The following is a 15,732-nucleotide window of genomic DNA, read 5'->3' as shown; positions in this document are numbered from 1 at the left end:
CAAAAAACCCACATCTGTAGAACTTCACTCTGCCTCCTCAAATCTATCATCCATCATTTATCTCTGTCCTTTCTGTACCACTGACAGTTGCTATTCATTAAAACAGCAGAGCAAGAGGAGACGTAAGGACGGGTTATGAGAAAATAATGCAGTAACCATGAGGACAGCAGAGAATTCACGGTCTGCAGGTACCACATTTCCCTCCAGGGTCTCTCAGGGCGAGAGTGCACTCCTCATCCACACCGAAGGAGCTCTGCCCTCCAAGGCAAGGGAAGGAGGATGAGTTTGCAAGGAAGAAGAGTAGGAAGCCGTGGGGAAACAGAGCCGCAGCACAGTGGCCTGGCCCCTCAGCCATAGAAGCTGTTTGGTCTGGTATCACACAGACACCTTTTGTCGATCCCATTCTCAAATCCAGCCAGGCCATACATTTTAAACTAATAGGCAGCAAACCTGCATATATTCAAAACACTTCCTAAGAAAATGGAGTGCACTTATCATAACGAAGATATCCAAGTGGGGAGACTTCAACCTGAATATGGAGCAAGTGGGGAAAAGAACTATTGGGCTGCCTCAGAGAAGCACGCTCATGATGGGTGTGGGTTAGTCCTACATGGTTAGCTCTAAAGGCAGTCTAGACAGTCTCACACACTCAAAAGAAGAGGGTTTTGATTTTAGAAGATTTCAGAATCATGTTCCCTATCTCATCCCTTCAGAGAAGAAATACATTCTTGATTAAACCTTTTAAAATGTATTTTTATATAGATGAAACTTGTGTTTTAATCACTTGCATGACAAAATTCTGTTCTTCCGCTCTCCTGCGATGAGAGCAAATGCAACAGAGGATGGATTCTGAATTGTTCTTCATTCTTTTAATATTTCAGTGTTAAAAATGTAAGAGAACTGTTATATTAATAATGAAAAGTGGTAGAACACTCCACTAAGGACAAGCATAATTCAGTGGTGCATGGATTACTTCATAAAGACAGGCTGGGGAAAGTGAGACTCACAAGGTGGCTACAGAGAAGATGACAAAAAGGAGACATCCTTAAGCCCAGCAGCCAGCAAACATACAAAGACTTTGCATCAGCCTCTATTGGAGATACCATAGTGAGTTTAGAACACAGAACAACCAAAAACAGAAACAAAAAAAATCCAGCAGATGGCTCTAAAAGAGAACAGAGACAGGTGACGAACTAGTCTGAGAGAAATAAAAATAAAATGGGAGCAGTGCCACAGCATTATCATTTTTGTTGAGCCACCTGGAGAGGTAGCAGGCTTATCAATGAATGCCAAAAATGAGTAGTGCCCATCTGCTCACCCTAATAAATATCCCTTACTAGAAAAAGTATAAAATAATGCAATTCCTTCAGCACTACTCCCATGCTTTCAGCAGACCTGTTTGTTTAAAATATTTACTTGGGTCTTACACGGCTTAACAACTACTTGCCGCAAACACAATAATGCTTTAACAAGACCCTTGGAAGTACCTGGTTAAGTCAGTAGCTGTGAGAATTCATGACAACAGAAAGCTCCAAAAACTTCCTTTTAAATAAGCAAAACCTCTGTAATTATCACCGCCTTCAAAATGCCTTCAGAAAGGTATCTCAGGCCAACTGAGCAGACTGATGGCAAAATCCTAAATAAGAGAGGCAGTTCAGAATGTGAAAAATTAGTACTCCTCTGGAGCTAACAGCAGCAGAAAGTACGTCCATTCAAAAAGAAGGGTAAGAACCATGGTACAAGCTTAGTTTACCTCCTCTAACGGTGACAAGTACCATCCTGCCGATTCTAAACGTGGATTGAGAAAGGAGGTCAGAGTTGGCAGAAGGGGAAATGAGGAATGCTCAGGTGTCCCAAAGTGCCGCTACAAAAAGAAATGGGGTGAAAGAGAAAACTAAAACACACAGGTTGGTTTGCCTCCCTGAGTTTGAAAGCAAAATGCCTCTTCTTTAGCACTAACCTTTATCAGCTCCAAACATTGTCTTTGCAGTGAACGAAGGCATAACAGTTTGAAGCAGGAATTCAAACTTGTTAAGACTGAGTTATTTCTAAGCTGGCCTTTTGGTTCAGAAGTATATTAATTTTTACTCAGAAGTATATCATAGATGACATACACAGCTGGAAGAAAACCGTTCTGTTTAACATCACTGATTCTACCACCTCAATAAAAGTGATCTAGTCACATTAAACTACTGGATTCACACAAAGTTATTCAGAACAGGGCCGGCGTTCATACATTCACCACCATCTTTGAAAAACACACTTGTGCGTGTTTTGCACTAAATTTTGCCTTTCATTTGGCAAAAATGCATCAGATGTAAATTTATGCTTGCATAAACATGTATTAAGAGGAAGGAGAATACAACAAAAAGCACTTCTGAGGAAATACAAAACACAAAATGAGCAAACATATCCACACAGGCCAGTGTTCTGTAAATGTCTGTACATACGAGGCCAGAGTTCCTTCATAGTTACTACAACAGATTTTTAAGAACTTCCAAAAAACCTGTAAGTTTTTTAAACTGCCCATAGTAAAACAAAGCAAACAGATACTACACTACGCGTAACGCAGAAAAGCTATGTACCAACTGAAAGCTTATTTCTCTCTTCAATTCAATACTCAGGAAACCAATTTCTTCAACATTAAAGTTATTTTAATTGTGTAAATTCCTTTAAACTTGGTTGTCTTCAACATTTTGTATCATTACAAAAAGTCTGCCCAACTGTCCCTGGGACTAAAGCAAGACACTTGGTTCCTAAAGTCTCAAGCACCTTTACCAAGCACCGGTTACAAAGCCCAGCTCTTCCAGCTGAAGCACAGAAGACAATGCTGTAGCCACACACATTATTTCCACTGTTCTGTATTCCCTGCATTAGCATGAACTCACAATCAAGTAGTATAAAATGGCTAACGTCATTTGGTTCATCAGCGAACTGGCCCACATTTTTTGAAATAATGTGAGTTAAAGAACTCTCAGATACAGTTCAAACAGAAGACTGTTTAAGTCCAAATGACCAAAGCCTTCCACCAAAGTAAATAAGCTCTCAAGGTTGGATCACAGGATATTAACTATTCACATTTGATTCAATACAGGTAGCTAATAAGAATTACTCTACCTGAGACCTGAAAAAATATTTCAGCATTTTAGAATTTGGGCTCAAAAAGTCTTCCTGGAAGAAATCTTTCTGTTTGCCTCAGTGGAAGCAGGACCAGGTTTTGATCGAATTCCTCTTGAAGATGAAATTTTACCATACATAGCAAACAAACTGTTACAGCTGTGTTCAACAGAGCTTTTTCTTGAACCTACCCAGAGTTATTCGGTATCTGCTCTTCACAATGCAAAAGCAGGGTGTTTCTTCCCTTTCCTTTCCATTGAGGATACCAGACTTAGTAACAGTTAGTGCCAGCCTCCCTGAAAAGAACTTGGTAACTAGCCCGCCCATAACAATTATACTTCTGGAAACCATCATTTATAGAAGTACAACCAGCAAAAAGATCCATTCAAATCTAAATATCTGAAGGGCCACTAGTTTGAAAAAGATAATTACTTTCATATAAAGAGAACAATCAATAGGTCAATGACACAGTAAGTACAAAATCTCATTTTGTCAGGTACCACTGAATCTTTTTAATAAACTCATTTTAGCTTATTTCTACACAAAACCATGTATTTTGTGGAAAATGGCTTTAAAAGAACATTTACCTGCTTAAAAAGATTCCTTCCTCAGAGAGTGAACATCTGAAACTGATTTTAGCTACATTGGAAGAACAAATTAAATGCATGAAATCTTTGCTGATGCTGGCACCAAACATCAGAGCCTTTCTAGGACAACAGCCCTAGTGCTGACAAAGTGCAACCAGCCTGCTATCAGCCAGGTGAACTCTATTCTCTGTCCTCCTATACCAGAAAACAACTTGTGACAGCTGAATCGGGGGGGTGGTTTTGTTTTTAAGCTAATCTGTGTATCCACTCTAAGGGTATTAATCTAATTATCTGACCTTATCATAGCGTGCTAGGGAGAGTTTCATTTAAATAATTCTGCTGGTTTTCCTGGCTGGCTTGGAAAATGAGGGAGCTTCCATGAGCAAAGCAAACAAATGAGCAAAACAAACCAGATGCTCCTTCTGGTGTACAGTAGATGAAAGTTTCCAGCTACCCAGATTTCCTTAATTATTTTCAGCAAATAAGTCATCTGGGTAAAGTTGCTCATTGTAGTAAAGGTTGTGCATTCCTCTGTTGAGTTAATCTCATCTTGGAGCACTCTGCATTTCATTGAGAAAATAAATAGTACATTTTTTTTCTTGCAATAATCCAAAAGACAGTAAAGGCATGAAGTGAATGTAGCAATATCTTTTCCTCTTTCATATAGAGAAGCCAAGAGAGGGAGGCGTCAGTTTTTTATGCTACCTGTAAGACATCCTGTTGCTACTAAGCAATGGCAATGAGCTGTCTTGGCTGCTAAGGTCCACCCAGAGCTTTTACCCTCTGTGCACCTTTATTCAAGAATCAGCTTTTTCAAATTATTTATCACCTCATGTAAAAGGAGAGGATAATGATGATAGAAGACACAATGATCACTTGCATTACATAGCAGTCATCAGTACCTGGTACACATTGATTCCCCAGGGTGTAGTTTATTTATCTCTAGGTTTTTAGTTCAGGATCAACACAGAGAATCCTCAAGAATTTCCAGATTCTTTCTACAGACAGGATGCTTCATATCTTGCTCTGTTTATGCTCTGGCTTCCTATGAGGGTAAAAGCTACAGAGCCTAGTTCCAAATGCAAATCACAGGTTAAAAATATCAAAAGGTGCTGGACAGGCCATCAAAAGGGAACCTGTATTAGCAACCATCAGTAGGAAATGCCACCATGGTTTTCTAAGAATTCTGTATTCATATCTGGTGATGAGATCATTACATATCATCAGTCAGGCTCTGAATGGGTACAGTCTGACAGCTGCAAATCTTAGGTACTATCGGACGTTACATTCTAAGAGTGATGTATAAGGTGACACCATTTCATGATGTAAATATATTACCTAATATATGTTTGCCAGACCAGCATCAAGGACGACCTCTAAAAATACTACTAGCTTGTCATCTTATTTTTTATACAGCACGTCACATTTGAAGCAATGGAAAGCAATTCAATTTGAAATCTATTTGAATCTTTTTAAAAGTCTAATTTCTTTGAATATTTCCAATAACACAATAAGGTCACCTAAGCCAAGATGCTGCCTTGACCATGCACACCTGAGGCATGAACTCCCAAAGGCAGGCTGTTTGGTTGCAATGAGCATAATGTGTGTTGATGCATGTATGCACAAGGGGAATGGGGACTGGAAAAATGCATCCTGCTTTGTCCAACCACTTCAAGTTGCATAGAGGATTTTTCCATGTACTACAGTGCTCAAACAATCTAACTGGCCTCAGATAGCCCACTGCATTAATTGTTCAAGCATACTGCCACTTCTCCAAAAATCTTTAATAGAAACAATGGGAAATGGAAACAGAAAATACAGCAAGAGTTGTATTTCTCCACCAGATTTTGGAATTGCAGTAATTTTCCCTGGAATAGGAAAAATGACTATGTCCAGTTCTCAAAATGGGTAATTAACTACTACTGTTACTGTGGTTGCCTCTTGCTGGTCATGGGTACCACAAAAGAGCAGCCTTCTCAGTACACATAGAAAATTAGAGAAACTGCGGGGCTAAGCAAATGAGCAGTATAAGGAAAAGAGTTTGTGTTAAATCTTGCTCTCAGGATACGTGAGCCCTCTCCTTGGGTTCAGTCATTCCAACTTAGTTCACTCCAAAAAAGTCCAAAATCCAGGATAACATGATCCAGAGACAAAGAACCCAGTGGCTTAGGAACTGGAATTCTCCACGTCCCAGTTCATCACAGCATGCACAACCTTGTTTAAAATCTGTTACAAGTTCTCCACAGAATTAATGCATCAGTTATGGACGGCGAAGGGCTATCTCCCACTTTCTAATTTCTCATGACTGATACAGTCATGTGACTGAGGAGCAAAACCGCCCACAAGGAAAGCGAAGCTCAATGACAGCAAGAGATGGACAGTCACAGGGTAGGGCTTAGGGATGACAGGACTCAACATTTGCTGAAGATAACAATAAAGCCCAGGACCAGCCTCCTTTAGAAGCAAATACAAAGTTTACTTTCGTAATTCATAGAATTACAGAATCATAGAATAATTTAGGTTCAGAGAAACCACTGGAGGTGCTCTAGTCCAACACCCTGTTCAAGGTTGCCCAGGGACTTGTCTACTTCGGTTTGAATGTCTCCAGGGATAGACAGAATTTCCACAGCCTCTCCAGGGAACGTAATTGTAGCTGATTTAATTCTCTCCCCCCGGAGTTCCTCAGAGACCCACCCAAAAAATACACTTGCTTGCTAACACATGAAATCAACCTGCTAACTCATATTTTCAAAAAGGGAGAATGGGCAGAGACTACACATGCAAAACCAGGGAAAGATTCAAAGGTGCACAAGTTTCTTGACAAGTCACACAAAGATTAATCTCACATTTATACATCCACTTCTCCGGCCTTAGAAACCTACCTTGCTTATGCCTGACCTGAAGCACACAATGTACTACAAATGCCATACTTTTTCTTTTCCTTCTGCATCTAGCTACACACACAACATACTGATGGGCTTTGCAACTCTATAAGGTAATAGAAAAAGGCAAGACAACAGAATTACCTCTATAAGGTAAAACAACAGGATTCTCCTGCAAAGCTGCTTACCCACAGTGCTGAGAATAAACAAAATATAGTGCAAGACTTCTACGATTTCTACAGTGAAACAAAAAATAAGAATTTTAAAAAGTTAAATTGATTTCTTGGACTTCTGTTTGTAAAATGATTTTTCCTAGTTTTGGATTTATATTCCAAACATTCAGAATATTTCTACTTCAGAATTGAGTTGTGGCATGGAAGGTGTGTGTGTGGTGTGGTAAAAACCACAAAATGAGAACAGCTTTTATCTAAAAACAGTTCATTTAAGATCTCATACACCACCAATGGAGATGTTCATTTGAGTAAAAAAGTTGATACATTTATGACAAGCTATCGTGTGCTTTTCCAGGTGATGGCAACACGCTGACAGCTTTAAAGAAGTAGACAATAAACTTTATGGTAACACGTCTAAGCAGCCTTCTCCCTCTGCAACGATCTAACAGTTTACATTTACAGCTGATTACCATTTCTATGAAATTCCAACATTTGCTAATGATCCCCAAGACTAAGAAAAATAGCATCTTCTGTCTCAAGACCTCCCCTATAGACACACTATTCTTCTAAAATAGTCTGAAAGGCAACGTATACACTTTTTCATAAAGCATCCACTCTCGGTTCTTTTAAAATATTTCTGACAGCACCATTCTCTTTTCCGCTTTTGTAAGATGTGTCAGCCAATGGAACATAATTCATCCTTAGGGTAAGGAGTTTACAGTAAGCTTTTTTTGCAAGCAGCAGAACCACCAAAACTTTATTTCCTCTGTGTCTGGAGGCAAAGCTCGTTTTGCAGATTCAGTGGGAAGGGAAAAATTCATCCTGCTACTTCTGCTTTAGCTGAGGCATTAACAGGATCTCTCTTCTTTATTAAGCCCTTTATTCTCACACACCACATGTAACTTGCTGTCTTCGGCAATCTGGACATTCCTTGTGAATCTGAATGAAGTGGAAAAAAAGAGGGCTTACAGATGATGGACAAATACCATCTTACAGCTGTCATTTCCTTAGGAATCTGTGCTTAAAACCTGGAATTTTTAAGAATAAATATTAAACTGAACCCAACAGTGTCTTCAAAAAGTGATGGCAAAACGTTGCACCCAGCAACACTTCAAGCAAAAGTAGCACTCTGGTTCTCAAAAAACTACACAACTTGAGTCTACTCTCACTGATAAAGGTCATTGCTAAAGAACACACAGGCAATCTGCCACTCTGTGTACACGTACATCCACTTTGCTTCTTTCATATCATTCATACATGATACTCGCTACTTTCACTGGCCTGCAACACCTTTAAGTGTGAACAGATTGATTAACATCCAGAAATCTGAAACAAGCTGCCATTGCATTTCACTGTAGATGTAGAGGGATTACTGGAGACTGTGGAGTCAAACCATACGTGCACAGAGGGACTGTGCAACACAAACCACACATTTCTCTGCAGATGATCCTGGGCCAAAGACCAAGAGACACTGCTTTTTGAAGGTCTGCTTTTTCAAAGGTATGGGGAAGCGTGACGTCAATGATGGGAATTTTTTGAAACAGCAGACTACACAGAAACAATAAGCTACATCAGAAGATCTGACGCATTCAAACACAAGAAACCAAATACTAGTTCCTTCTGAGTGTAACAGGTCAGATAACTATTCTATAGTTACATCCTTGAGAATCTCGTGGCAGTCATCAAACAGCAGATTTCTGATAGAGCAAGATCAGTTTTCTCAACTTGTACAATGCCCATATCATTTACCTATGTTGTTTCAAAATATATAACCAGCAAAATATGGTATCTTGCTTCACAATACATTAAATATATTAAACAATATTTTTCTGCTTTCATCTGTGTTTAACACCAAAAAAGTAGACCATATATAGGTTTTCATTCTCCTGTTTCAGAGATTTGTATCTTAAAAGTATAGTTCCCCTTCTAAAAGGGGTTATTAATTTTTTGAGAACCAAAGGCAAGAGATAAAAATATTTTGCTAACCTATGTCCCTTCTCAAATGCAAATGGAGAACTAGCAATATAAGCTCAGCAGCAGCTAAAGACAAAGAAAAAAAAGGAAAGAAAAAAGAAAAAACCCCAACTTCTTAGATCACCTACTCATCCCTTTTCCAAGGTCTGGATCACTTCCTAAAGCATATAGATATTTTTGTAATACATGTCCCACAAAATCACTGTAAGTGATAGAGAATCAAACATCATCATGGCCTGAGCATGTGTCATGCTTATTTAAGAAGGTAGTTTCCCTCAAAAGTAATGTATGTTCTGTGCTATGTTGCAGTGGCTACAGAAACTTTTTTCCTGCAAAGCAGCAGAGAAAATACCACCTAAACCCTCAGCATTTTGTTGGCATAATATTAAATGTTGCCACAGTAACTCTTAAATGCCCCTAAAAAGAGGAGGAAAAAAAAATTAAGATGGCTTTTAGTATTTTTTCACCAACACAGACCTAATCTTTCTAGCTTAATTTTCATTGACAGGTATACAACAGATACCTTAGAGAACCCCTGTTTATTGTGCTAGAAATTGTGTGCAAACTATTGAAAGTATAAGCAAACCCAAGTGACAGATTTATGGCTAGTTACACCAATGCTAAATTGAGAAAGGCTTGTAAGCTAACACCTCCCTTTCTACCTTGGTATTTATTCCTACTATTCCTGTTTATGCCACTAATACATAAGAAGCCTAGTAGCTTTCATGAATTCTTAAGACTCTAAGTCATTCAGACTCACAACAGGGTCTGCCAGTATTTGCAAAGCAAACTCAGGACACATACATGGAATCTGTGTCCAGCGTCAACATCCAAAGCCAGCTCCCACCACTGTTCCTCCCTCACCCAAACAGTATCTCACCTTCATGAATTGCCCCAGCAAAGGTGTTGGGATAGCTCACCTATAAGGTACAACACAGCACAGATTAATGGGATAGAAATCTGGTTGAGGGTAAAAATGTAACAAATGTTCAGATGAGACATTTGGCCATTCTGAGCCATGACTGTGCAACAGCTTTACCTACAAACCTGCTGCAAACCCGCCTTTAATGCAGAAAGGTTTCCCATAGCTGCCCCTCAAATTCTCACCAAATGTAAAGGCATCTCCCAACACGAAGCTACATGGCATTACAGAATTAAAAAAACAAAAAACAAACCCAAAACAAACCAAAAAACAAATCCACAACAAAACCCCCACAAAATGATGGGATTACTAGAGATATCTTCAATATGATCCATGATGAAAACATACTTTATTGGACAACTCAACATTTGACATTACAGAACCTCCTTTTTGCTCTGAGGTGAAGACAACCTATAAAACACGTGCATTTTTAACCCTTAATGTTAAATATAACTTAAGGGGTTTGGGGATACATTTAAAAAATAGACTTTAAACAATAGAGTTACAATCTGTTCCCTTTTTTGGCATAAAAATACTTTCAATGACATCAAAATAGATTTGTGTTATGTGTAATAGAACATGATCAGATATGATGTTATAATCAGCAAGAAGAAAAAAAAAAGGTGGGGTTAGCAGTAAAATGTCTAGCTTTTACATGAAGATTCAGCACTAGGAAAGCAAACTGTGGGTACTTTTGTACTTGCTGTATCATAGATATATAAATATATTGGTTTATATAATTACCAACTCAGTAGGTAAGACACCAGAAAAGCCAACATACCAGCATTTCCCAAGCTTGCTACTAATTAAATCATATGCATACAGGTTCAATCCAAGGATGATCAAAGTTAATGAAAAAGATTCCCATTTAATTCAATGAGCTGTGGATCAGTTCCAGGCAGCTAGCTGCTACTCCATCCGCTTTCTTCTTTATCAAAAGCATTCCAACAGTGTGAAAATGAAGAGGACTCCATATGAGTCTACAGATTTTGTATCTCCCCTCAGATCTGAGTTTTAAATTAATTATTTGACAGCTGACAACATAAAGTAATCTTTTCTATAAAGCTATATTAGAGGCTACTCCACGTTTTGAAGGAAAACAGACTACTATTATTATTGTTACATCAATAGCCTTAGAAGATTTCAACTATTTTCTTCACATACAGGTTTACCCTCATAATAAATGTATTTATGTGCCACACTGTCCACCACTGCAGCAATATATTGCCATATCTGAGCATGGAAAACGTCAATCCAGTGTATTGGAAATAGAGCACTAAATTTATGGTGCTTCCTAAGATTAACAGAAAGATAATCTGAAGTCAAAGAAATAAGGAATGAATCTATTTTTAATTGCATTTCAAGTGCAATGTCACAATTGTTGAACAACTTGAGTAAACTGAACATTACATTTATGAAACCTATCTGAAAAGCCTTTGGTTCAACTCGTTAACAGTGCTTTTTCCCATTCTATTTTTCACTAAATGCTTGTATTAAAAATGAGAACTTAATTTCAGCACCTCAAAATTCAGCTCCCACTGCTGCACAGATGCTTAGCTCTCTCTCTAGTCAGGGTTTCAGCAGATGTCCATTCAGATCAGCCTAAAGGCTCTCATTCGTTTAAAGCAGAGCTGGACAGGAGTTGCTGTAAAAGCTTTATTTGGGAATCCAATATATGCATCACTGCTACTAATGAACATTGCATAAGAAATTAAATAATAAAAAAATAACCTTTTCTGTTCAAGAATCAAGAGTCAGTTAAATGAAAACTGAAGTTGTCAGTTTTCAACAGGAGAAATAGTGTTTATGTCTAAAACTTGACATTCTGTCTATACAAGGACACAAGCTTAAATGAAAAATGGTGTTCAGTCATAGTTTCAAAACTTGTGTATGCAGTGCTGCCTAGTTGGCCACCTTACACCCTTCCTAACCTAAGACAGATTTCAAGCATTTCTTGTTGGAAAAGGCATTTGCTTTGATCACATCCATCACATCAGAAAGTTTCGTAGGTATAACCAAAGAGGTCTACTCTTAGCAACTCCTTCATGTTCAAGAACCACATTAGAAACAATGGAAAAGGAATGGTGTTACTACAGCCTTTATTACCACACCCCCAGTACCCTTTGCTATAGGTACTTGGAAGCTCACTGGGAACCTTGTGACCTGGGAGTCAGAGCAGCAGGATTTTATTCCTATGCAGTGCAAAAACATCCCTCATGGAGCCCTGAAATCCAGAACTGGAATGTGAAATGATCTCCCAGTCTGCATGCCCCTTCTCACTCAACCCCTGCCTGAAACTAAAGAGATGTGTCAGAAAGTGATGAATGAAATTCCTACCATCTTTCTTCTGCTTTGCCAGAGAAGATTTCTGCAGAGCCACTTTTAGGCATCCAATTAAAAACGATGCTGGCAGGTTTTTTTGACTGGGTCCAGACGTGTAAGAAATGGTTCTAAACTCAGCTCTTGACTGAGTACAGACATAGCTGCAGGATAACACAGCCTATTAGAGTTTAAGATACAATGAGTAAAACCTGACTCCTATAAATTTACCCAGGTGTTAATACTGCTCTTGAAAAACACTGGAGACTTTCTTCTAGTTTAAAACACTGCTGTTGGCTTACACTCCTTAATAAGGGCCCATTATCTCTGAAACATGTAAATGGGACCTACAAGTTATACTAAGAAGTAATAATCTACCTTTTTTTTTTTGCAGAAGCCCCTATTGCTTTGGTATGATTCCTTATCATAGAAGCCATTTTCTGTTGACTGAGTGAAACAGAAATCAATGACCAGATTTATTTTCTTTTTAATTCTTCCATTTCTGTGCTAGTGATTTAGACTGTTGTGTTCCCTTACTATTAACAGGATTTAGAAGCGGAAGACCCCTTCATCTCTCAAGAACTATTAACCCAAAGTCTTAGGCTAGAATTGCAAATATCTACTATGTTAGAGCAAACAAAATCTGTTTAGAAACTCTGTATCATCATTTACATTCGATCCCAAAGCACATGGGTTGCAAATACTAATAAAGAAGGAAAAAATAAAAAGTCTAGGAAAAAGCAGATAGCCTACACAGAGTGCAGTATTGATGAGCATGTTGTAAAAGGAAAAAAAGACAACCCACCGCAGAAGTTTCTAAATGACACTGTTCATTCCAACCCATTTAACCTACACAAAATGCCGAATGCACATGAACAGCAGGATTTGCAAACAATACAGACAGCTCTGCCAGCAAGTCTCATACAATCACAGTATCTGTCCCAATACAGTTAGTCTCACAGCAATACAAATTTCAGAAGGTAAAACAAAAATGAAGATAGCACTGCTAAACATTTCCAGTTTGGTTTCCTTTAGCCTGGCCTTTTTAGCAAATTTATTATATATACGTATTTATTTTTTAACAAACTCTGGTGTTATTTCCTTGATTCCAGCACTAAAATTTACCACAGGTGGATGGATAATGTATTTCTCAAAAATCCCACATGATTTTATCAAGCCTGTGTGCTGCCTCAGTCTCCCAACACACTGTTGGGCTGCAAGATGGAAAACCTTAATCTTTTCAGAACAAGTGTACTCAAGAAGACTTATAACAATTAACTGCCTAGCCAACCTCCATTAACAAGCTTTAAAATATCACTTTGTATGTTTTACAGCTGTCAATGTACACAGATTACCAAAAGACAGAAAACACGATCTACAAATATTCTACTTATATTATGAAAAATTTTCTGTAACTGTTGCTAAAGTGCATTAACTATGTTTAAAGCTTATGGGTAAAAAAAAGTGAAAGTATTTTTATAAAAAAATACTAAACTGCAACAAGTGACACTTATATACAATACTGCTGAGAAATACTCACGTGAAATTTTATAATAAACCCCCTCAATTTAAAGTTCTGCCTATTCAAATAAATACAAGTCAAATTTGAAAATGGATTTGTTTTTTCCCCGATACAGCTGTGCTCTGGTTCAGTTCAAGTTTACAGCTTGGATTAATTCATACATATTCAGGCACACCTACCTCGTCACACTGTATTTGAACACTACTACCTTCACAGTGTTCAAGAGGTGCTGACATCTCCTATAACTTGTTAAAGGACTAGTTCCATGATACTCTGTAGCAAGCAAAGCAAGGAAGTACACCTTAAAATATGTTTAAATTGTGTTTCTGTCCAGTCCTGCTACCACAAGATAAAAAAAAAAAAGTTTGAGAGTATTACAGTAACAAGAACAAGACTACTATCACCAACTTCTTTGTCATTAATGTTGGAAAATAGGATATATATGAGTCCAGGGCTCACAGCACCCTTAGGATACTGGGCTCCCAAGCAGCTTCATGCTTTATTATCTTTAATGTTACCATATAGCGTATCATAGAATCATATCTCCTATAAGGCTTGCTAATGTCAATATCCTAATCCCAGATAAAGCACAGCACAAAGAACAAAATAAAACCTTTGTTTGAAAGGCCTTGAGGAAGCCATATATTTTAATTATGTCAAGAGAACCCTTCCATGGCACCAGATACTTTAAAGTCACACTTCCCTCCAGAGCAAGCCTCAGTGAAAGAAAATGTAGATAGAAAATTTAGAAAGAAAATTTAGATAGAGCTCAGGAAATCACGTCTCAAACTATGGCACAGAGAGGATTTCTCCATCCAGTCCTTAGATAACAAAAGGCAACATCCCCTCATCTTGTATTTTGAGGCAAGATATACACATTAACTGGGAGGAAGAAGGTATACAAGTTAGGAGGAGAAAGAAAGTAAGAAAAAATCAAATCTTTATTATTCATGAAAAATAATGTGTTATGATAGCTCAAGGTCATATATGACAAACCAATCTTCAGTTAATGCCATGTCCATTACGCACAGAGAGAATCAAAATTTAAACATAATAATTGTTCTTATTTTTTCTTTAAAAACATTTGTAGAATTGATCTTTCAGCATGTTGCAAACTGCGAGTTCCATACAGGCCCAGCAGGCTCTGTCACTCAGGGTATGGAATGAGAGCAGTCAGGGGACACTGGGGTCAAGTGAATTCCTACTATTAGGTGAGGAAACAGGATTTGGTAGAATGTGCAATATGTCTTAAATGGTGTTTATAATTTAAAAAACAAACATAGGGAGTCTGATAAAAGAAACTAGAATAAACATGATGTTCCTACATACTTAGCTCAAGTTTTCATCTATCCAGCAGAGTTTCTGCTTGTAGAATTAATATAATACTAAGAATATAACCTCCCACAAGAAAATGTTGACAAAATGGCAGTATCACAATAAGATACATTGGGAGTGGAAGTGGGGGGGGAATAAGAATCACAATCTATGCACGGAGGGAGAGGGACAGAAAGGAAAACAGAAAAAGCTAACCTTCATCAAACAACATCTTTATCTGTTCAGAACAACTTGCTTCCATAAAACTTGAAAAAGCTATTGTGCCAACATAAAAAGCAAGTAGATTTCTAAGTTCAACAAAGCTATACAAAGCTGATATTTAATTAGCTCCTCATTATCTGATAATTTTACATGTGCAATACCATATCTGTCCATTTTAGAATATTATCTTCCAAAGGGAAGAGCTGGTATAATGAACTATGCAATTTTTCACCCTGAAATTAATTAGTATAATAAAATCAAAGTTTAAACAAGTGGTTCAAAGAAAGCTACGTTTACAGCCAAAATAAGTAAGAAGACAATAAAAGTTATGTTAATACACTCAAAAATAAGAACACTCTCAATGAAGGTCTTGAACACTGTCTTGAACAGCAAACCAATTTTGAAATCATACACAAAAAAAATTAAGACACACCATTAAGTCTCTGTAATAACCCTGATAATTTGCTCTGTTTATCTGTTTTTCTCCATTTTAGATGTAGCACACATACTTCACCAGGAATCATTTCCAAAAAAACCCAAACCAAAACAAACCCAAGACAAAAGTTAAACAATTATGAAAGTCACCTGCATAAAAATAAATAAAAGGAAACAAAGAATGTATAGTGCCACAAGAAAAAAAACCAGCCAACCTGATCTTGGGCAAAACTGATCCTAGGCTACATAAGCATACCTGAAAAAG

The 15,732-nt window shown here is 37.7% G+C and overlaps 1 protein-coding gene across 4 annotated transcripts in view; it reads right to left on the bottom strand.

The window, feature by feature from the left end:
- FARS2 (phenylalanyl-tRNA synthetase 2, mitochondrial) overlaps positions 1–15,732 on the bottom strand; it is a 249,509-nt gene that overhangs the window by 224,892 nt on the left and 8,885 nt on the right. The window lies entirely within an intron of this gene.

The sequence above is a fragment of the Falco rusticolus genome, chromosome 3, assembly GCF_015220075.1.
Source record: "Falco rusticolus isolate bFalRus1 chromosome 3, bFalRus1.pri, whole genome shotgun sequence".
NCBI lineage: Eukaryota > Metazoa > Chordata > Aves > Falconiformes > Falconidae > Falco > Falco rusticolus.
Note: the sequence above shows the minus strand (reverse complement) of the source record. Positions and strands in the feature narration are given on the sequence as shown.